Consider the following 23,450-nt stretch of genomic DNA (forward strand, 5'->3'; position numbering starts at 1 on the left):
CGATCTCCGCTCACTGCAACCTCTGCCTCCTGGGTTCACGCAATTCTACTCCAGGCTAATTTTTGTGTTTTTAGTAGAGATGGGATTTTGCCACGTTGGCCAGGCTGGTCTCGAACTCCTGACCTCAGGTGACCCACCCGCCTCAGCCTCCCAAAGTGCTGGGATTACAGGTGTGAGCCACCACACCCAGCCTCTAACAGATTTTTTTGAAAAAAGAAAAGAGAAGCCCGGGCATGCTGGCTCACGCCTGTAATCCCAGCACTTTGGGAAGCCAAGGCTGGCGGATCACAAGGTCAGGAGTTTGAGACCAGTCTGGCCAACATAGTGAAACCCCCGTCTCTCCAAAAAAAATTATATATAAAAAATTAGCCGGGTGTGGTGAGCGCCTGTAATCTCAGCTACTCGGGAGGCTGAGGCAGGAGAATCGAATGAACCCGGGATGCAGAGGTTGCAGTGAGCCGAGATCGTGCCGTTGCCGTCCAGCCCGGGCCACAATGCAAGACTCCGTCTCAAAAAAAAAAAGAAAAAAGAAAAAAAGAAAAGAAAAGAGAAATAGTGTAGCAGAGGGAAGGCCAAGTGCAAACGCTAGGAGTCTGAACTTGGAGGGACAGGTTCTTCCACACTTGCAACAGATGTCTCCCGCCTCCCTGACCGCCCCGCCCCCGCGCCCCTGTCTGTGTGAGGAAATCAAATCTCAGCTTGCCTAGGGCCCTATGGCAGGGAGGCCCCAACTTCACCCCATGGGTCTTGGGTCTGCTGAGCTGAGTCAGAGAAAGGTTTATTATCCCCATTTTACAGAGGCTTATTGTCCAAAGGCGAAGCCACTTGCCCAGAGTACATGCGGTGGGCCAGCGACTATGAAACCCCCTGGGGCTGTCCTCTGTTCAGGGATCGCCCAGGCTCCCTGCCCCTGCGCGCTGCTGAGACTGGGTCATTTTCGGTTCTACCAGGCAAGGGGGGGCCCAGCCCCCACTGCTGCTGCCCTCAGCCAAAACCAGGGCTGCGCCACCACCCACCCGGCCTATCTCCCATCTTATCTCCCCAGTTCTGTCGCCTGACCCCTGCACCCCACCAAATCGCAGCCTTTGCCCGGTGCCCTCACCGCCTCGGTTGACCCCGCGCGCGCCTCGGGCGAACCCCTGGACTGGCCCTCCAACAGGGCCCCAGACTCGGGGTACCCAGGGTGGCCGTTGAGGCCTGGGGAAGTCTGGGCCTCCCCTGTGCACCACCCAACTGAACGCCCCAGAGGCTCAGCGCGCCCCGGGAGTGTGGGGGTGTGGACAGATGAGCAGGGCCAGAGCATCTCGGGCAGAAGAGGGGACCTGGGAGGGGGCCGGGGAGACAGACAGCGAACAGGGGTGAAGCCGGGGCCGGACGGAGCGCGCAGCGGACAATACTGGGTTCAAAGGCGAGAGATAAGGCGCAGACTAGAAACGCTAGGCTGGACCCGGGCCAGGCGCGCCGCGGGGCAGAGATGGGCGGAGCGGGAACGGGGGCGGGGATGGGGTGCGGGTGCGGGGTCGGGGGCCAGGGAGAGGCCTAGTTGCGTCGAGGGGAGCAAGCGCCCGGAGGACCCGGCGCCCGCTCCAGGCCCTGCCCCTCCAAGGCCCTGCACCAGGCCCCGCCTCTCCAGGGCCCCAGCCCCGCGCCAGGCCCCAGCCCCGCGCCAGGCCACACCGTTCCGGGGCGCGTGCCCCGCCCAGGCCCCGCCCCCACGGCCCCGCCCCGGGCTCCCCCCACTCAAGCCTTTTTTCCCCTGCTGGGGGCCGAGGCCCGGCCGGGAGCAGAGTCCGGCTGCCTGGAGCGGGCGGCGCGTGTCTGCAGCTGCTCCAGGTACCCCGCTAGGCGCGCCGTCCCCAGCCCCGCCGCCGGCCCTCGGTGCGCCCGGCCGCCTGCGCCCCAAGGTAAGCGAGCACCCCGCGCCGCGAACACCGCCCCGAACGCCACCCTCACGGCGGGCCCCGGTCCCGCCTCCGCGGCCATGGCGGCCCCAGCCCGGCCCCCACTCGCAGCTGGGTTCCAGCCCCCATCACCCCTCCAGGGACTGTCCCCCTCGGGGCTTCCCATCTGGGCCGTCTCCCCGAACGATCCGCGCTCCCCCACGAGGGCCAGGGCGCAGCGGGTGCCCGAGGACGCGGCTGCGAAACGGGCGGGAGCGAGTAGGGGCGATCCTGGCCTCGTGACGCGGGGGAATCCGGATGTGTGAGCCGGGGGAGCGCCCCGTGCCCCCGACGTGCCAGGGCTGGGGACGCAGCTGGGGCCCTGGCCTCGGAGCCCGCAGCCCGGCCGCGTAGACGGCTTCTGAGAACCGCTTAAACACGTCATTCCAAGCCCGAGCTAGCCCATCAGGCGGCCGGGGTGAGGTGGAGGTGCCCAGGCGGGGATATCATTTGGCCTGGTCGGACCAGCCAGCGAGAGCTTTTTAGGCCCAGGAAACAGCAAGATTGTGTGGCAGGGCCCAGCCGGGAGTGTGTGCGGAGCAGAAAAGAGGCCAGCGTGGCTGAAACGCGGAGAGGGAGGGTCTGAGGTGGAGAGAGGTTGGCCGGGGCCTGGGAAGCGGCGAGGAGAGTGTGGAACCCGTTCTCGGGGCGGTGGGGACCAGGGAGGCTTGGAACAGCAGGTGCATGGCGTGATCGGATTGTGTCTTAAGAACATCCCGTAGCCGCTGTGGGTAGGAGAGATGGGGATACTTGGAAGGGGGCTGCTGGCTTGACCTGGCTGGAAGGTGTGATAGGAAGTGGGTGAACTGAAAATTCGCTTTGGCACAGGAACATCGTCTAATTCTGTTTGCAAGTGGCGCGTGGGGGACCGATGTTTCTCCTGGGTAGTTAGAAGTATATAGAAGAGGCTTTCATTGCTGGGATGGGAGACTTGAGGAGAAGCTGCTCTGGGGGACACAGGGAGGGGGGCGGGGGAGAGGCTCTTGTGGTTTGCAAAACCTATGAGATGGGGGAATGCTCCCATCGACTCCAGTCTGAGCTCAGGCAAGGTCTCAGGCATCTGAGCGCAGAGGCCAGGGTGACCCCACTGGGGCGACCTGGGTCTGTTATATGGCGATAGGGTTCCTGGACTGTGGAATTGTCTTTGAAGCCCTCGGCCTCCCCAGCCTCAAATGGGTCTGCCTTCCAGGAGCAGCTGCTGTGAATAAACACAGAAGTGGAGCTGGGGGGCTGATTAGAAGCCTCATTCAGTGCACCTGGGCCCCAGCAGGCCCAGCCAGGCGTGGAGGAAGAGGCATTGAGGACTTTCCTTACCTGTTTTTCCAGCTCACCCACTGCCAGCAGAGGTACTCTGAGCCTGGGGGGTGGGGGGTGGGGGGCGGCCTTGGTCATTGAACTGGCTGTAGGGCCCCCAGGGAAAGGTTTCTGAGCTTCAGTTTACCCATCTGTAAAATGGGTCAGTAGTATCTGAGCCTGGGAGTGTTCATGGATCAATGAAAGCCGAGGCTAGGCAGATCTCGGTGGCAGCCACACCCCTAAGGAACCAGGGAGGGCTCTAACGGCCGGTGGGAGTTCAGGGGGATGTATGGGCTTCCATTTTCTCCTCTAAGAAATTCACAACAGTGTCCACCTCCTGACCCAGGGCTGTCTGCAGGTTGAATAAAGCGGTTGATCCAGTGCCTGGCACAGAATGTCTTGGCTCAGGAGTCACTGGGATGCCTGTAGTTGGCAGCAGAAGTGGGCCCAGGTTCCCTCCTCCCACCCGTGGGATGGCACAGAAAGGCAGGTGCCTTGGGAGCTCGCTGCCCTGTCCCCTTCTCTGAGCACCACAAGCTTCTCCCTTTCCGACCAGCTGGGCTTGAGCCTGACCACCCCCCAGCCCTGTCCTGCCACTTTGAGTTGAGGGCCTCCGGGCTACTGACTTCACCACCTCTTGCTTCAGTTTCTCCACCTGTAAAATGGGATAATAGCAGTCATGACCTATAGGTGAAGAGCTGAACACAGTGCCTGGCTGGTTGTGAATACATGCTAAACAGGCTATTAAAATATCACGAGTATCACAGAGCTGGAGGCTATTAAAATATCACAGAGGGGCCGGGTGTGGTGGCTCACGCCTGTAATCCCAGCACTTTGGGAAGCTGAGGCAGGCAGATCACCTAAGGCCAGGAGTTCGAGAGCAGCCTGGCCAACATGGTGAAACCCCATCTCTACTAGAAATACAAAAATTAGCCGGGCGTGGTGGCATGTACCTGTAATCTCAGCTACATGGGAGGCTGAGGAAGGAGAATCTCTTGAACCTGGGAGGCAGAATTTGCAGTGAGCCGAGATCGCGCCACTGCACTCCAGCCTGGGTGACAAAGTGAGACTATCTCCAAAAAAAAAAAAAAAAATCAGAGTCATGCCTGGGGTCAGGGGGAGTCCAGAGGAGTCACCTGACTCAGCCTAAGGAGGAGTCAGGGAAGGCCTCCTGGAGGAGGTGACAGTTGGCTGGGTCGCTAAGGGTGAGGAGGAGTTAACCAGGCCAAGAGACCAGTGGGCAAATTGCAGAGGAGAGAAACTGCCAGGGTGCTTGGATGAAAGAACCACAAAGCCAGGGTTGTAAGATCCAGAAGAGGGGAGAGGAGGAAGGGCAGAGCCGGCCTGCCAGCCTCGAACAAGCATTTGGCATTATTTAGAGCTCAGGGAACAGACTGCAGGGGTCAAAGGCAGGAGCCTGGAGACCAGGATGGAAGGGACTGCACCAGGCCAGGAGAGTAATGATGGGGCTGGACCAGGTGAAGGCGTGGACGGGTGAGACTTGGGTGGATCTTGGAGAGATATGGAGAGGCCGGGGAAGGGAGCAGCTGCTCATGGGGGAGCAGCTTTAGGTGCAAGTCAGCAATCTGTTCTCAGCATCTGGAAATTGCCATGCCACTAGACACCCAGGTGGTATGGCGTAGGATGGGCTTTAAAGCAAACTGGGAGCTTGGGAGACAGCAGAAAGAGGGCAAAAGGAAAACCAGGAGTGGGTGGCAAGCTGGGAGCCAAGGGAGCTGGGAATGTCATAGGAGGAAAGGGTCTTGAAACCCCTGTTTGATAATTCAGTAGCAGGCATCTTTTTTCTTGGAATGGAGTTTCGTTCTTGTTGCCCAGGCTGGAGTGCAATGGTGCGATCTCGGCCCACTGCAACCTCCACCTCCCAGGTTCAAGCAATTCTCCTGCCTCAGCCTCCTGAGTAGCTGGGATTACAGGTGCCTGCCACCACACCTAGCTAATTTTTATATTATTAGTAGAGATGGGGGTTTCACCATGTTGGCCAGGTTGGTCTCGAACTCCTGACCTCAGGTGATCCACCTGCCTCGGCCTCCCAAAGTGCTGGGACTACAGGTGTGAGCCACCGTGGCCAGCCCGTCTCACTCTCTGTTGTGGCTGCTCTTTACCAACCCTGTTCTCTTCCCCATGCCTTTCAGTACAAGCTCTTTTCTTTGCTTTTCTTCCTTGTTTTTGTTTTTTTTCTTCAAGACAAGTTCTGGCTCTATTGCCCAGGCTGGGGTGCAGTGGTGCAATCTTGGCCCACTGCAACCTCCACCTCCCAAGTTTAAGCAATCAGCCTGGGACTACAGGCATGAGCCACCACACCTGGCTAATTTTTGCATTTTTTTGTATGATTTTGTAGAGTTTTGCCAGTTGCCCAGGCTGGTCTGAGACTATTGAGCTCAAACGCCTCAGCCTCCCAAAGTGCTGGGATTACAGGCATGAGCCACTGCACTCGGCCTCTTTCTTTCTTTCAAAGGCAGAATCCTGCTCTGTTGCTCAGGCTGGAGTGCAGTGGCATGATCATAACTCACTGCAGCCTTGACCTCCTGAGCTCAACCTCAGCCTCCTGAGAGCTGGGACCACAGGCATGCACCACCATGCCTAGCTAATCGTTAAAAAAAATTTTTATACAGATGGACAGGGGTCTTGCTATGTTGCCCGGGCTGGTCTTGAACTACTGGCCTCAAGCAAGCCTCCAGCCTCAATCTCCCAAAGCACTAAGATTATAGGCATGAGCCACCGTGCCTGGCCAAGCACAGGCTTTTCTTTGCCATCCTTGAATAGGCCCCTCAGACCCATCATGGCTCTGACCAGAGTAGCATAGAGGGGCCCGGTGCGGTGGCTCACGCCTGTAATCCCAGCACTTTGAGAGGCCGAGGCGGGCAGATCACCTGAGGTCAGGAGTTCGAGACCAGCCTGGCCAACATAGTGAAACCCCGTCTCTACTAAAAATAGAAAAATTAACCCTGTGTGGTGGCATGCTCCTATAATCCCAGCTACTTGGGAGGTTGAGGCAGGAGAATTGCTTGAACCCAGGAGGCAGAGGTTGCAGTGAGCCAAGATCGCACTACTGCACTCCAGCCTGGATGACAGAACAAGACACTGTCTCAAAAACAAACAAACAAACAAAATACAGAGTAGCATAGAAGAGACCTTCCCCTCCCTGAGTCTGGACTCTATACCTTTGTTAATGGGATGCTGTCACACACACACACGCTGAACCGCCTGGAGCTCAGCTCAGCTTTCCCTCCCTACCCTCTCCTGGACTCCTAGAGACAGCTTTTAATCCAGGGTCCCACGACACTGTATCTGAAGAGTGATCATTTCCTACCAGCCATGCCCTGGGGACCCCTTCTGCCCTGTGCCTGGCCCCACTTTCTTCCCACCCCTGTCTGTCTGTCTATCATTTGTTCATTCAGCACAGACTTAGGAAGTGTCTGCAGTGGGAGGCAATGGGGACAGACAGTGAGCCACAGGAAGGCTTACAGAGCTGATGTCCCCGCAGGGAGAAGGTGATGGGGACAAGGATGAGGCTTGAAGGAGCAGCTAGACATCTGGAGGAAGAGTGCCCCAGGCAGAAGGCCCAGCAGGTGCAAAGGCCCTGAGGCTGGAACAGGCATGGTGTGTTGGAGGAACGCAATGAGACCGGGGTGCCTGGAGCAAACTAAGCAAGGAGTCATAGAGTAGAGAGAGGAGTAGATGAAGAGACTGAAGGTCCTTGGGAACCCCCAGTCCAACCACAGCAGACCCTGGAGAGTCCTTGCTCAAGGGGACTTGAGGGGTAAAAGGTTATGGGACCCTACTGCTTTTGCACGGTTACTTTGTCGTCCTGTATGTGCAGTGGTCACCTGTGCTGGGGTGCTCGAACCTTGAAGGCTGAGGAAACTGGCAGGAGGAAGGAGAGGAGGACCACTCAGTGGCCAAGGCTTCTCGTCCTCCCCTCCACACAATGGGGCTCAGCTGAACTGGGAGAGGGAAGTAGCCAGGGAAGGGTACTGATGAGCGTATGGAAGCAGAAGAGATGAAGGGCAGTGCGGAGGAGGTGGGGGAGGAGGAGGAGGAGAGGGAGGAAGAGGAGGGGAGGAGAGGGAGGAGGGGGAGGAGGAGAAAAAGGAAGAGGAGGGGGAGGAGGAGGAGGAGGATGAAGCGATGGCAGCAGCCAGAGCTGGATGGAGGAGCCAGGACGTTCTCAGATAGGTGATGGGGGAGCCCTAGGGATGCAGGGATGGTAGCCTCGATCAGGGGCCTAGAGGACAAACAGCAAAAGCCAAGCAGCAGGGCCAGGTGCGGTGGCTCACACCTGTGATCCCAGCACTTTGGGAGGCCGACGTGGGTGGATCGCCTGAGGTCAAGAGTTCGAGACCAGCGTGGCCAACATGTCGAAACCCTGTCTCTACTAAAAATAGAAAAATTAGCCAGGTGCAGCGGTGTGTGCCTGTAGTCCCAGCTACTCAGGAGGCTGAGGCAGGAGAATTGCTTGAACCAGGGGGGCGGAGGTTGCAGTGAGCAGAGATCACACCACTGCACTCCAGCCTGTGCAACAGAGCAAGACTCTGTCTCAAAAAAACAAAACAAAACAAAAAACAAGCAGCGGGTGTGTCTGGGGGATGGACCAGCCTCTAGCCTGCAGTCACTCCCTTCCCAGGCAAAAGAGAACTCGGTCCCCTCTCCCTGTACCCCACAAGAGCCTGGGCACCCTCCCCACCCCCACCACGAACCTGGGCTTCACTGGGAGGGAATTTGGACACTTGGATGCTGGAGCCTAGATCTGAGGTTCTGTCGAGCCACGGCACTGTGACCTGGACTGTCCCCTCCGTCCGCGTCCAAACTGGGAGGGGGCGTCCCTTGTCCCTGGCACTCCTCTGTGATCTGGCAGGTGTGATGAGCCACAGCAGGGACAGGGGAATAGGGGCTGGGCTTTTTAGGGTGATAGCACCCAGACAGTGACGGGACGGGAGGGAGGTGGTCCTCTGGGTTTTGTTTCTCCATCTGGGATGTTGGTGAGGGCAGGCATAAGCAGAAGGCTATAGGAGTTTGAGGCTGCTGTGACAGGATCACGCCAGTACACCCCAACCTGGAAGGCACAGCGAGACCCTGTCTTTAAAAATAAATGGAGGCCAGGCATGGTGGCTCACGCCTGTATTCCCAGCAATTTGGGAGGCTGAGGCGGGCGGATCACCTGAGGTCAGGAGTTCGAGACCAGCCTGGCCAACATGGTGAAACCCTGTCTCTACTAAAAATACAAAAATTAACTAGGCATGGTGGCATGAGCCTGTAATCCCAGCTACTTGGGAGGCTGAGGCAAGAGAATTGCTTGAACCTGGGAGGCAGAGGTTGCAGTGAGCTGAGATCATGCCACTGCACCCCAGCCTGGGCAACAAGAGTGAAACTCCATCTCGAATGAATGAATGAATGAATGAATGAATGAAAGGCTGTCACCTCCCTGCCCTCATCTCTTCCCACGCACTCCTCCGTTCCACCCACACGAGCCACCTCTCTGTGCCTTGAGTCCAGGATGCCTGGCCCTGCCTCAGGGCCTTTGCACTGGCTCTTCTCCCTTTCTAGAATGTTCTATCATCAGGACTTCCTCCCTCACCTCCCCACCTTCTCAGGGAGGGCTTCCTGACCTCCCTCTTTAAAACTGTAGCCCTGCCGGGCACCGTGGCTCACACCTGTAATCCCAGCACTTTGGGAGCCTGAGGTAGGCAGATCACCTGAGGCCAGGAGTTCGAGACCAGCCTGGCCAACACGGTGAAACCCCATCTCTACTAAAAATGCAAAGATTAGCCAGGCATGGTGGCGGGCGCCTGTAATCCCAGCTGCTTGGGAGGCTGAGGCAGGAGAATCACTTGAACCTGGGAGATGGAGGTTGCAGTGAGCCGAGATGGTGGCACTGCACTCCAGTCTGGGTGACAGAGCGAGACTTTGTCTCAGAAAAAAAAAAAAAAAAAGAAAATTGCAGCCCCCACTGCCTGACTCCTCATTGCTTTTCCTGCCTTATTTTTCTCTCCACCTGACAATAACAAAACAAATTATCAAAATGCAGGGCCAGATCAGGTGGGTCATGCCTGTAATCCCAGCACTTTGAGAGGCCAAGTTGGGCAGATCGTTTGAGCCCAGGAGTTCAAGACCAGCCTGGGCAACATAGCAAGACCCCATTTCTAAAAAAAAAAAAAAAAAGAAAAAAAATTAAGATATAGAGTCTTTGCCACTCCCTCATCTCCACCATGTCCAGAATATCGGCTCCATGGAGTGAAAATTCTTGTCTACTCTGTTCTCTGCTGGGATCCCAGTGTGTAGTTGGTATGCAGTGGGCACCCAATAAATGTGAAGTGATCCCAGGCATCCCGGGTCCTTATGGCTGCAGCCTGAGAGGTTGGACGTTGGGGGGTGAATGGCGTTGGGGGTAGGGTACCTCAGGTGGCAGGTAACAGGCAGGTTCTGGAGACAGGCAGGCTTGGGTCCAAGTCCCAGACTCTACTCCCTACTTTATGACTTTGGATGACTCCATGCCTCACTTTCCCCAGTTGCAAAGTACAGATGACAGAGGGACCTGGCACCGCAAGGAGACGGTATTTTATTTTGGGCAGTCAGGACCCCTCTGAAAAGGCGACATTAGGGCTGGGGCCTGAGTGGGAGTGAGTGATGGGCTGAGACAGGAATTGGACTTGTTTACTGCCCTCTCAGAGACTCCTCATTCAGCGGGGAGACAGACGTGTCCCTGGACAGTTACAAGGCAGATTAACCAGGGTACAAGGAAAGCAATCAGAGACACTGAAGGCAAGGAGAGGCTCCTTTTTTGTTTTTTGAGACAGAGTCTCGCTCTGTCGCTCAGGCTGGAGTGCAGTGGCGCAATCTCCGTTCACTGCAATCTCTGCCTCCCGGGTTCAGGCGAGTCTCCTGCGTCAGCTTCCTGAGTAGCTGGGATTACAGGTGTCCACTACCACACCTGGCTAATTTATTTATTTATTTATTTATTTATTTTATTTTTTTTTTTTTTTTGAGATGGAATCTCGTTCTTTCACCCAGGCTGGAGTGCAGTGACTCCATCTCGGCTCACTACAAGCTCTGCCTCCCGGGTTCATGTCATTCTCCTGCCTCAGCCTCCCGAGTAGCTGGGACTACAGGCACCCACCACCACGCCTGGCTAATTTTTTTGTATTTTTAGTAGAGACGGGGTTTCACTCTGTTAGCCAGGATGGTCTCGATCTCCTGACCTCGTGATCCGCCTGCCTCGGCCTCCCAAAGTGTTGGGATTACAGGCGTGAGCCACCGCGCCTGGCTAATTTTTGTATTCTTTTGTAGAGACAGGGTTTTGCCATGCTGGCCAGGCTAGTCTCGAACTCCTGATCTCAAGTGATCTGCCCGCCTCATCCTCCCAAAGTGCTGGGATCTGCATTTGGCCTTTCTTTTTTGTTTTTGCTTTTATTTTGAGACAGAGTCTCACTGTCACCTAGGTTGGAGTGCAGTGGTGCAATCTTGGCTCATCGCAACCTTTGCCTCCCGGGTTCAAGCGATTCTACTGCCTCAGCCTCCCAAGTAACTGGGATTACAGGCACGTGCCACCATACCCGGCTAATTTTTGTATTTTTAGTAGAGATGAGGTTTCACCATGTTGGCCAGGCTGGTCTTGAACTCCTGACCTCAGGTGATCTGCCCGCCTTGGCCTCCCAAAGCACTGGGATTACAGGCGTGAGCCACTGTGCGTGACCAAGGAGAGGCTCTTGACCCAGGCTGGGAGTCTTCAAGACTTCCTGGAGGCAGCCACAGGCAAGCTGCCCACTTGAAGGTTTAACCATGCCAGGCATCAGATAACGGAATGCTGAACAGTGATTTAGAGGGAGCGGCCCAGGCAAAGGCCTGGCATCCGGGAATGGCATCGGAGCAACATTCCTAAAATTGAAGGAGACTCTGGGAATCCGCCCGTGGAGACCCTAGGCCGAGAACCTCGGAGTCAGGGTGGCTGCGGGCGGGGGGCAGACAGGGAGGCCAGGACAGGGCGGTGGGCTGGACCAGGTCACAAAGGCCTCGAATGCCAGGTCAGAAGCCACGGGGAGCCTCCCAGAAGATCTTGAGATGGGGAAGGGATAGGGTGGTACTCAGAGCCACTGCTGAGAGAGGGATGGACTCCATCTGTGTGTATCCCAGAGGAGGGGCGGTCCTGGACCGTCATCTGAGAGGAAGTGCTTTGCCTCCAGTTACACAAACACCTCCGGTCCTTAAAGGGACCATAGGTAGCCTCTGCCTCCCCACTGGGGGCCCTTCTCTGTGCCAACCCATCCAACCCAGAGGGCTGACGGAAGACATGTGCTCTGCAGGGGCTCTCTGTGGCTTCTTGCTTCACTAGATGGGTGGGTATCAAGATAGTGACTTGAGGCCAGGCGCGGTGGCTCATGCCTGTAATCCCAGCACTTTGGGAGGCCAAGGCAGATGGATCACCTGAGGTCAGGAGTTTGAGACCAGCCTGACCAACATGGTGAAATCCCGTCCCTACTAAAAATACAAAAAAATTAGCCAGGTGTGGTGGCACATACCTGTAACTCCAGCTACTCAGGAGGCTGAGGCAGAAAAATCGCTTGAACCCGGGAAGTGGAGGTTGCAATGAGCTAAGATTGTGCCTCTGCACTCCAGCCTGGGCAACAAGAGCAAAACTCTGTTTCAAAAAAAAAAATTAGCTGGGTATAGTGGCATGAGTGCCTGTAGTCTCAGCTATTCGGGAGGCTGAGGCAGGGGGATCATTTGAACCCAGGAGTTTGAGGCTGCAGTGAGCTATGATCATGCCACGGCACTCTAGCCTGGGCAACAGAGTGGAATCCTGTTGTCTCTAGAAAAAAAAAAAAAAAAAAAAAAGTTAAGTGGATGCCTGGGGACCCTAGAGCTCCACGGCTGCTGCCCTCACCCTGTTGTTTTCCTCCCTCTCGGATGGTGCCATCTTAGAATTCCACGCCTGGAATTTGCCCACCTGACTCTCCTCGCCCCCTCCCACCCCTCGGCTGTGTGTCCCCATATTCCTGCCCAAGCAGGCAGTTCCCAGATCTACCCCAGATACTCATCCCAATCTGCCACCCCCACCCCTTGAAGACACCCTACCTGGACCTCAGCACCCCTCCCCCAGGCTCCTGTCTCTGCCACCTCCTCCACCATCAGCCTCCCTCTCTCTTCTTTTTTGGAGACAGCGTCATGCTCTGTTACCCAGGCTGGAGTGCAGTGGTGCAATCTCAGCTCACTACAATCTCTGCCTCGCAGGTTCAAGCGATTCTCTTGCCTCAGCCTCCTGAGCAGCTGGGATTACAGGCATGCGCCACCATGCCCAGCTAATTTTTATATTTTTAGTAGAGATAGGGTTTCACCATGTTGGCCAGGCTGATCTGGAACTCCTGGCCTCAGATGATCTGCCCGCCTTGGCCTCCCAAAGTACTGGGAATACAGGCATGAGCCACTGCATCCGGCTGAGCCTCCCTACCTGTTCTGACCCAGCTTCCCCACTCGGGCTGCTGTCACCTGCAAGAGGCCAGCCAGCTTCTGAGTGACCTCCAGGGATGGGACAGCCTCCTAGGGCAGCCCGCGTTGCCAGGAGAACTCCCAGAATCGCTCCCTCCCGAAATCTCTGCCGCCTTCCCATGGCATCAAGGCTAAGGGCTTCTGTTACTACTGCTGTTTTGAGTTTTGTTTTTTGTTTTTTGTTTTTTTTTTTTTTGGAGACGGAGTCTTGCTCTGTCGCCCGGGCTGGAGTACAATGGTGCAACCTCGGCTTACTGCAAGCTCCGCCTCCTAGGTTCATGTCATTCTCCTGCCTCAGCCTCCCGAGTAGCTGGGACTATAGGCGCCCGGCTAATTTTTTTGTATTTTTTTTTAGTAGAGACAGGGTTTCACCCTGTTAGCCAGGATGGTCTCGATCTCCTGACCTCACTATCTGCCCACCTCGGCCTCCCAAAGTGCTGGGATTACAGGTGTGAGCCACCGCGCCCGGCCTGTGTGTGTTTTGTTTTTTTGTTTTTTTGTTTTTTGTTTTTTGTTTTTTTTTAACAGAGACAGGGTCTTGCTGTGTTGCTCAGGCTGGTCTTGAACTGCTAGGCTCAAGCAATCCTCCCACCCCAGCCTCCCAAAGTATTGGAATTACAGGTGTGAGCCACTGCACCTGGTTCTGCTGCTGTGTCCTTCAAGACATGGTAACAGACACTTGCTAACCTCCCCTTGAATCTGGAGTGCCCAAGGGCCTGGGCTGGCAGCCTTGCCAACATCGGGAACTGGTCAAGACTGCACTTTGTTTTGTGTTCATTGTATTTGTTTTCATGGCTAGCCTCTGTACGTGATACCAGTGCTGGCTTGCTCTTTCAGGGAGAGAGGGAGGGAGAGAAAGTGTCTTATGAAAATAAATGTATTTTGGTAAACAATGTGAGCCTTTTAACTTTTTTTCTTATTTATTTTTTTGAGACGGAATCTTGCTCTGTCACCCATGCTGGAGTGCAGTGGCACGATCTTGGCTCACTGCAACCTCCATCTCCCAGGTTCAAGCGATTCTCCTGCCTCGGCCTCCCGAGTAGCTGGGATTACCATGCCCAGCTAATTTTTTTGTATTATTAGTAGAGACGAGGCTTCACCATGTTGAGGTCGAACTCATGACCTCAAGTGATCCGTCCTCCTCAGCCTACCAAAGTGCTGGGATTACAGGCATGAGCCACCACACCCAGACTAAAATTTTATTTTATATTTACTTACTGACTTATTTATTTTTTATGTATTATTATTATTTTTTTTTTTTGAGACGGAGTCTTGCTCTGTTGCCCAGGCTGGAGTGCAGTGGCACGATCTCAGCTCACTGCAAGCTCTGCCTCCCAGGTTCACGCCATTCTCCTGCCTCAGCCTCAGCCTCCGAGTAGCTGGGACTACAGGTGCCAGCCACCACGCCCAGCTAATTTTTTGTATTTTTAGTAGAGACGGGGTTTCACTGTGTTAGCAAGGATGGTCTCAATCTCCTGATCTCGTGATCCACCTGCCTCAGCCTCCCAAAGTGCTGGGATTACAGGCGTGAGCCACCGCGCCCGGCCCTATTTATTTTTTTTTGAGATGGAGTCTCGCTCTGTCACCCAGGCTGGAGTGCAGTGGTGCAATCTTGGATCACTGCAACCTCGGCCTCCCGGGTTCAAACGATTCTCCTGCCTCAGCCTCCTGAGTAGCTGGGATTACAGGCATCCGCCATCATGCCCAGCTAATTTTTGTATTTTTTTGTAGAGACGGGGTTTCACCATGTTGGCCAGGCTGGTCTTCAACTCCTGACCTTAGGTGATTAGCCTGCCTTGGCCTCCCAAAGTGCTGGGATTACAGGCATAAGCCACTGTGCCCGGCCTAAAATTTTATTTTTATAGATAGGATCTTGCTCTGTCACTCAGGCTGGAGTGCAGCGGTGCAATGATAGCTCACTGCAGCCTTGACCTCCTGGGCTCAAAGAGGTCCTCCTGTGGAGCTGGGACTGCAGGCATGTGCCACCATGCCCAACTAATTTTTACCTTTTTTTTGTGTGTGTGTGTGGAGTTGGAGTCTCACTATGTTGTCTGGAACTCCTGCGCTCAAATGATCCTCTTGCCTCAGCCTCCGAGAAGTGCTGGGATTACAGTGCCTGGCCAGCATGAGCCTTCTTTTTTTTTTTTTTTTTTTTTTTTTTTTTTTTTTTTTTTTTTTTTTTTGGTGAGACGGAGTTTCCCTCTTGCCCAGGCTGGAGTACAATGGCGCGATCTTGACTCACGGCAATCTCCGCCTCCCAGGTTCAAGCGATTCTACTGCTTCAGCCTCCCAAGTAGCTGGGATTACAGGCATGTGCCACCACACCTGGCTAATTTTGTATTTTTAAGAGAGACGGGGTTTCTCCATGTTGGTCAGGCGGGTCTCGAACTCCTGACCTCAGATGATCCACCTGCCTCGGCCTCCCAAAATGCTGAGATTACAGGTGTGAGCCACTGTGCCTGGCCAGCATGAGCCTTTTGAAGGAGAGCAGTGAGTGCCTCACAGCACAGGTGGAAAAGGGACAGGTGGCCACGAGGGTGGAGGGAAAGCCTGAAACTGGAGCTTGGTTGTTCTCTGGGATCCTGGGTGCCCTGGTCTCAGTTGAGCCTTTTATTCATCTGTGCAGTCGGTGGACAGTTTCCTGCTACCCATCGTGTGTCAGGTGCTGGGAAAATGGAGAGGTCCTCATCACCAGGATATGGGGAAAGATAGTTGTCCCTGGCTGGGTGCAGTGGCTCACGTCTATAGTCCCAGCACTTTGAGAGGCTGAGGTGGGAGGATCACTTGAGGCCAGGAGTTTGAGACCAGCCTGGGCAACATAGGGAAACCCTGTCTCTGCCAAAAAAAAAAATTAGCTGGGCATGGCGGCATGTACCTGTAATCCCAGCACTTTGGGATCCTGCTGAGGCAGCAGGATCACTTGAACCCAGGAGTTTGAGACCAGCCTGGGAAACATAGACCTCGTCTCTACAAAAAAATTTTCTTTTTTAATTGGCCGGGCCGGGTGTGATGGCTGATGCCTGTAATCCCAGCACTTTGGGAGGCTGGGGTGGGAGGATCACTTGAGCTCAGGAGTTCGAGACCAGCCTGACCAACATGGTGAAACCCTGTCTCTACTAAAAAAATACAAAATTAGCTGGGCATGGTTGCACACACCTGTAATCCCAGCTACTTGGGAGACTGAGGCAGGAGAATCACTTGAACCTGGGAGGTGGAGGTTGCAGGGAGCTAAGACTGCACCATTGTGCTCCAGCCTAGGCAACCAGAGAGAAACTCTGTCTTAAAAAAACAAAGACAAAAGTATCCGGGTGTGGCAGTGCACACCTATAAACCCAGCTACTCAGAAAGCTGAGGTGGGAAGATCACTTGAGCCTGGGAGGTCGAAACTGCAGTGAACCTTGATCATGCCACTGCATTCCAGCCTGGGCAACAAAGCAAGACCCTGTCTCAAAAACAAAAACACAAGAAACAGTTGTCCATGGCTGGGTGCAGTGGCTCATGCCTGTAATCCCAGCACTTTGGGAGGCCGAGGCGGGCGGATCATTTGAAATCAGGAGTTTGAGACCAGCCTGACCAACATGGTGAAACCCCGTCTCTACTAAAAATACAAAAAAAATTAGCCGGGCATCATGGTGCATGCCTGTAGTCCCGGATACTTGGGAGGCTGAGGCAAGAGAATCGCTTGAACCTGGGAGGTGGAGGGTGCAGTAAGCTGAGATCACACCACTGCACTCCATCCAGCCTGGGTGACTTTTTTTTTTTTTTTTTTTTTTTTTAAAAAAAAAGGCCAGGCACGGTGGCTCATGCTTGTAATCCCAGCACTTTGGGAGGCCAAGGTGGGCGGATCACGAGGTCAGGGGTTTGAGACCAGCCTGACCAACATGGTGAAACCCTGTCTCTACTAAAAATACAATAATTAGCCGGGCGTGGTGGCACGCGCTTGTAATCGCAGCTACTCAGGAGGCTGAGGCAGGAGAATCGCTTGAACCTGGGAGGCGGAGATTGTGGTGAGTAGAGATTGTGCCACTGTACTCCAGTCTGGGTGACAGAGCGAGACTCCATCGCAAAAAAAAAAAAAAAAAAATTGTTGCCCCAAAAGTTCTGAGAAAGATGAGGTAGGAGAACCCAGGAGGGGAGTGTCCCCTAACCCAGCCCAGCAGTGATTGGTAGGCCCTCCTAGAGGAAGTGTCTGTTGAACAGAGTGGTGAAGAGCTGGGAGGAATTTGGCAGGCTGAAGGGAGGGCATTAGTGGTAGGGGAATGGCATTTGCCAAGGTCCATTTGCTGGGGAGCACAGTGCCAGGGCAGTGAGAGCATTTGCAGGATTCGAAGCTGCGGGTCTGATTTGCAGGCAAGAAGAAAGACCTGGGTGCTGAGTGGGGAGGCAGCCGCCATAATTCAATCAAGAAATGGGAGCTGTGGAAATTGGGCAGAGGAGGGACCTTCGCGGGAAAGACGGACGTAATCGCAGAGCTTAATGAGGAGCTGAGTGCCGAGAGGGTGTGAGATGGAGTCAGAGATGACTCTCAGAATTTTGTCCCTGAATAGTGGGTGGAGGGTGGGATCTTGGCCAAGAAGCCAGCAGAGGAGGAAAGAAGGCTCTGTGGGAGATGACTTCAGCCCTGACGTGTCTGGACAGCACGCAGATGGGAGGTATTGGGGCAGCAGGTTTGGCTTTGGCGGGATGGCGACCTGGAAGCAGCAGAAATCTGGAAACTGACAGCATGGATGTGCTGACCGCAACGTCCAGGCAGGTGAATTTCCCAGGGAGAGCGGATGGCGTGAGGGGATCCAGGACTGGCATAATTTAGGGAGAAAACCCAGCACGAATTAGAGAAAACAGCGGAAAGGAGGGGAACCAGGAGGTCATGATTCTGGGAAGGAGGGATGAGCAAGGGGAGGAGATGCTACTAGAGGGTCCCAGTTTCATGCTCAGAGGAATTGACCACTTGGGATTGGCCATGGGAGCTGTGACTGATGGCAAAAGCCAAAGGCTGGAGTAGTAGGGTGGGGCCAGAGAGGTGGCAGTGGACAGTGAATAGAAGCATGAAGGCAAGTCCTGTTTTCCAATAATTCTTTTTTTTTTTTTGAGACGAAGTCTCACTCTTGTCCCCCAGGCCGGAGTGCGCAATGGAGCGATCTCGGCTCACTGCAACCTCCGCCTCCCGGGTTCAGGCAATTCTCCTGCCTCAGCCTCTTGAGTGGCTGGGATTACAGGTGCCCACCACCAAGCCCAGCTAATTTTTGTATTTTTAGTAGAAACGGGGTTTCTCCATGTTGGCCAGGCTGGTCTTGAACTCCTGACCTCAGGTGATCCGCCCACCTCGGCCTCCCAAAGTGCTGGGATTATAGGCGTGAGCCACCGCACCCAGCCGTGTTTTCCAATAATTCTGAGGCTACTGCTGATGAGCTGAGTGTCTCTGGGCCCATGTCTGTCTGGAATGCCCGGTGCCACAGAGCTGGGGTCAAATTACTGCCTGGCCATTTGTCAACTATGTGACCCTGTGTAGGTGATCCGGCATGTCTCCAAGACTCAGTTTGTTCATCTGTGAAATGAGAATGGTGACCAGACAAGGTGACTCACGCCCGTAATCCCAGCACTTTGGGAGGCCAAGGCGGGCAGATCATTTAAGTACAGGAGTTCGAGACCAGCCTGGCCAACATGGTGAAACCCCGTCTCTACTAAAAAATGCAAAAATTAGCCAGGTGTGGTGGCGCAGGCTTATAATCCCAGCCACTTGGGAGGCTGAGGAGGGAGAATCGCTTGAATCCGGGAGGCAGAGGTTGCAGTGAGCCGAAATCACACCACTGCACTCCACTCCAGCCTGAGTGACAGAGCAAGACTCTGTCTTAAAAAAAAAAAGAATGGTAACAGTATCTTCCTCAGGGTGTGGCTGATATTTCCAATGCAGGGAGGTAAGGGCTTGTCCCTGGGTAAGCGTCTGATGGATAATACCTGGGATGGTACCGATGCTATTGGTCACTGGTGCCTTAGGATAATCCTGGTGTGGGTGTGGGCAAAAGCCTGCTCTCCCACAGAACAGTCTGGCTTTGCACCTGCTTGGCCCTAAATGAATCTACCTCCATGTATGCTATCACCAGGGAGCAGCACAGGGGCCCAGCCAACAGCTGGTGGGAGAAGGAGGGGCAGATGTTAAAGCAGGTTGAGTGAAGGAAGGATGCCATCAGAGCATAACCCAGATTTCACAATTATCTCCACCCTGGAAGGTGAGCAGGGACATCACCAAAGGGGCTGATCTTGATGGAGAATTTGTTTCTTGGCTCGGTGTAGCGGCTCATGCCTGTAATCCCAGCACTTTGGAAGGCCGAGGTGGGCAGATTGCTTGAGCAAAAGAGTTCAAGACCAGACTGGGCGCGGTGGCTCACGCCTGTAATCCTAGCACTTTGGGAGGCTGAGGCAGGCGGATTGCCTGAGGTCAAGAGTTCGAGACCAGCCTGGCAAACATGGTGAAACCCCGTCTCTACTAAAAATACAAAAGTTAGGCCAGGCGCAGTGGCTCACACCCGTAATCCCAGCACTTTGGGAGGCCGAGGCAGACGGATCACCTGAGGTCAGGAGTTCGATACCAGCCTGACCAACATGGAGAAACACTGTCTCTACTAAAAATACAAAATTAACTGGACGTGGTGGCGCATGCCTGTAGTCCCAGCTACTTGGGATGCTGAGGCAGGAGAATTGCTTAAACCTGGGAGGCTAAGGTTGCAGTGAGCCAAGATCGTGCCATTGCACTCTAGCCTGGGCAACAAGAGCGAAACTGTCTCAAAAAAAAAGAGAATTGGTTTCTTAAGTAGTGAGGTGGGGGTAGAGGGCTCATTCCCTACCAAAAATGCCCCCTCTCCTGTATCAACCCTGTCTCCTGTAACAACCACACCTTCAGTGGAAATCTTTTCATTTTCCTGTACTATAATTTTCTATTTAAAAAGTCACCCTTAATATATACATATACACTGGAATATGATTCGGGTTTTTTTTCTTTTTTTTTCCTTGAGACAGAGTCTCACTCTGTCATCCAGGCTGGAGTGCAGTGGTGCGATCTCAGCTCACTGCAACCTCTGCCTTGATCTTGGCTCAAGCAATTCTCATGCCTCAGCCTTCCAAGTATCTGGGACTTACTTGGAAGTAAGCTGGCCACCACGCCTAGCTAATTTTTGCATTTTTAGTGGAGATGGGGTTTCACCATGTTGCCCAGGCTGGTCTCGAACTCCTGATCTCAAATGATCCACCCGTCTCAGCCTCCCAAAGTGCTCGGATACAGGCATGAGTCACTGCACCCAGCCTGATTCAGCCTTAAAAGGGAAGGATGTAACATGTCATGTGGGTGAACCTTGAGGACATTATGGTAAGTGAAATAAGCCAGTCACAAAAGGGGAGATACTGTGTGATTCCACTTATATGAGGCCCCTAGCGTCACCAGATTCACACAGAGAGAAAGTAGAATGGTGGGTGCCAAAGGAGAGGGAACAGGGAATTATTGATTATTAGGCATGGATTTTCAAGTTTTTGTTGTTGTTGTTTAGAGATGGAGTCTCACTATGTTGCTGGGCTGGAATGCAGTGGCGTGATCTCGGCTTACCGCAACCTCTGCCTCCTGGGTTCGAGTGATTCTCCTGCCTCAGCCTCCCAAGTAGCTGGGATTACAGGCACCCGCCACCACGCCCAGCCAATTTTTGTATTTTTAGTAGAGACGGAGTTTCACCTTGTTGGCCAGGATGGTCTCGATCTCTTGACCTCATGATCCGTCCGCCTCGGCCTCCCAAAGTGCTGAGATGACAGGTGTGAGCTACCGCGCCCTGCCAGAGTCTCATGATCCATCCGCCTCGGCCTCCCAAAGTGCCGAGATGACAGGTGTGAGCCACCGCACCCTGCCAGAGTTTCAGTTTTACAACATGAAAGAATTCTGGAGCTGGATGGTGGTTATGGTTACACAACCATGTGAAATATTTAATGCCACTGAACTGTATAATTAAACACGATTAATGGTAAATGTTATGAGTATTTTACCACAATTTAAAAAAATGTTTTAATATGTCAGCCGAGCATGGTGGCTCACACCTATAATCCCAGCACTTTGGGAGGCCTAGGCGGGCAGATCACCTGAGGCCAGTAGTTTGAGACCAGCCTGGCCAGCGTGGCGAAACCCCATCTCTACTAAAAATATAAAAAATTAGCTGGGCGTGGTGTAGGTGCCTGTAATCCCAGCTACTCGGGAGGCTAAGACAGGAGAATTGCTTGAACCCGGGAGGCGGAGGTTGCAATGAGCTGAGATCCTGCCATTGCACTGCAGCCTGGGCAACAAGAGCAAAACTCCGTCTCAAAAAAAAGTTGTTTTTTTTTTTAAGAAGTCACCCTTAAACCCACTCCTTATAAAAAAAAATCAGTGAAGGCCGATCATGGTGGCTCACGCCTGTAATCCCAGCACTTTGGGAGGCCAAGGTGGGAGGATCACTTGAGGTCAGGAGTTCAAGACTAGCCTGGCCAACATGGTGAAACCCTGTCTCTCCTAAAAATACAGAAATTAGCTGGGCATAGGGGCACATGCCTGTAATCCCAGCTACTTGGGAGGCTGAGGCAGGAGAATCACGTGAACCCCTGGGGCGGAGGTTGCAGTAAGCGGAGATTGCGCCATTGCACACACCAGCCTGAGCAGGGTGAGACTTCATCTAAAAAAAAAAAAAATCCATGAATGCCAGGTGTGGTGGCTCATGCCTGTAATCCCAGTACTTTGGGAGGCTGAGGCAGGCGGATCGCCTGAGTCCAAGAGTTTGAGACCAGCCTGGCAACATAGTGAAACCCCATCTCTACAAAAAATTAAAACAGTAGCTAGGCAAGGTGGTGCACACCTGTAATCCCAGCTACTTGGGGAGCTGAGCTGGGAGTATCACCTGAGCCCAGGAAGTGGAGGCTGCAGTGAGCTATGATCAGTAAAACACAAGAGAGGTTCACTGGCTCCCATCCCAACCCGGACCAGCTGCCTAATATAACAACTCACATGAATGTGGACTATACCCTAATAGCCTTCTTCTTCTTTCTTCTTTTTTCTTCTTCTTTCTTCTTTTTCTTCTTCTTCTTGTGTCGCTCTCACCCAGGCTGGAGTTCAGTGCGATCCCAGCTCACTGCAACCTCAGTCTCCTGGGTTCAAGTGATTCTCCTGCCTCATCCTCTGGAGTAGCTGGGATGACAGGCGCCTGCCACCATGCCCGGCTATTTTTTTTGTATTTTTAGTAGAGACAGGGTTTCACCATGTTGGCCAGGCTGGTCTTGAACTCCTGACCTTAGGTGATCTGCTGCCTGCCTTGGCCTCCCAAAGTGCTAGGATTACAGGTGTGAGCCAACATACCCGGCCTTTTTTGTTTTTTGAGAAAGGGTCTCACTCTGTCAGACAGGCTGGAATGCAGTGGCATGTTCAGGACTCACTATAGCCTCAACCTCCCGAGCTCAAGTGATCCTCCTGCCTCAGCCCCTAAAATAGCTGGGACTACAGGTGCATGCCAGCACACCCAGCTAGTTGTTTTTTGTTGTTGTTGTTTGTTTTAATTTTAGTAGAGACAAGGTCTCACTGTGTTTCCCAGGCTGGCCTCAAACTCCTGAGCTCAAGTGATCTTCCTGCCTCAGCCTCCCAAAGTGCTGGGGTTACAGGTGTGAGCCACCGTATCTGGCCTTACAACCTTCTTCTGTGTGTTTATGTGCATATATGTAGCCATAGGGAAAAAAATCAAAATCCTTTGGTGTTCTTTCTTATTTTTTCAAATATTTCACCTGCCCCATTCTCTTTCCTTTCTCCTTCTAGTACTCCCATTGCATGCAAGTTAGACCTTTTTTTTTCTTTTCTTTTTCTTTTTTTTCTTTTTTTTGAGACGGAGTCTCGCCTGAGCTGGAGCGCAGTGGTGCGATCTCGGATCTCGGCTCACTCCAGCCTCTGCCTCCCAGGTTCACATGATTCTCCTGCCTCAGCCTCCCGAGTAGCTGGGATTACAGGCATGTGCCACCACGCCTGGCTAATTTTTGTATTTTTATTAGAGAGAGGGTTTCACCATGTTGGCCAGGCTGGTCTCGAACTCCTGGCCTCAAGTGATCCACCCAATTCAGCCTCCTAAAGTGCTGGGATTACAGGCGGGAGCCACTGTGCCCAGCCATAAGTTAGATCTTTTGATATCATCCAGAAAATACCAAGGCTCTATACACTTTCTAAATTGAGGTAAAATATATGTAATATAAAATTAACCATTTTAACCATGTTTAAGTGTGCAACTTAGTAGTATTAAGTACATTCAAAGTGTTGTGCAACCATTACCACTATCCATTTTTACTTAAACTTTTTTCTTCTCTGTTCTTCAGTTTGGATATTTGCTATCAATCTGTCTTTAAATTGTTAACACTTTCTTTTATCATCTCCAATCTGCTATCAAGCCCACACAGTGAATTTTTAAATTTCAGCTTGTGTATATTTTTAAGTTTTAGAATTTCCATTTGTTTTTTGTTTTGTTTGTTTGTTTGTTTGTTTTTGAGACAGGGTCTCACTCTGTTGCCCAGGCTGGAATGCAGTGGTGCAGTCACAGCTCACTGCAGCATGAACCTCTTGGGCTCAAGTGATCGTCTTGCCTCAGCCGCCCAAGTAGCTGGGACTACAGGCTTATGCCACCACGCTCAGCTAATTTTTGTATTTTTTGTAGAGACAGTGTTTCACCATGTTGC

At 53.3% G+C, this 23,450-nt stretch overlaps 1 protein-coding gene and 1 pseudogene across 4 annotated transcripts in view; both read left to right on the forward strand.

Moving 5' to 3' along the window:
- Positions 1 to 1,194, forward strand: part of LOC129020333 (GDP-Man:Man(3)GlcNAc(2)-PP-Dol alpha-1,2-mannosyltransferase-like) — a 43,059-nt pseudogene extending 41,865 nt beyond the window's left edge.
- Positions 1,195 to 1,730: 536 nt separating this feature from the next.
- Positions 1,731 to 23,450, forward strand: part of CERS4 (ceramide synthase 4) — a 55,176-nt gene continuing 33,456 nt past the window's right edge. Inside the window, exons 1-2 of one of the 4 annotated variants that reach the window (XM_054464383.2) lie at positions 1,750 to 1,904; positions 3,130 to 3,286. The gene's annotated coding sequence lies outside the window, so the exon portion shown is untranslated. Of the gene's footprint in view, positions 1,905 to 3,129; positions 3,287 to 17,346; positions 17,491 to 23,450 lie in introns of those variants that run through there. The other 3 variants (XM_054464384.2, XM_054464386.2, XM_054464387.2) reach the window with 3 other exon arrangements.

This window comes from Pongo pygmaeus, chromosome 20 (assembly GCF_028885625.2).
Source record: "Pongo pygmaeus isolate AG05252 chromosome 20, NHGRI_mPonPyg2-v2.0_pri, whole genome shotgun sequence".
In the NCBI taxonomy this organism is placed as follows: Eukaryota; Metazoa; Chordata; class Mammalia; order Primates; family Hominidae; genus Pongo; species Pongo pygmaeus.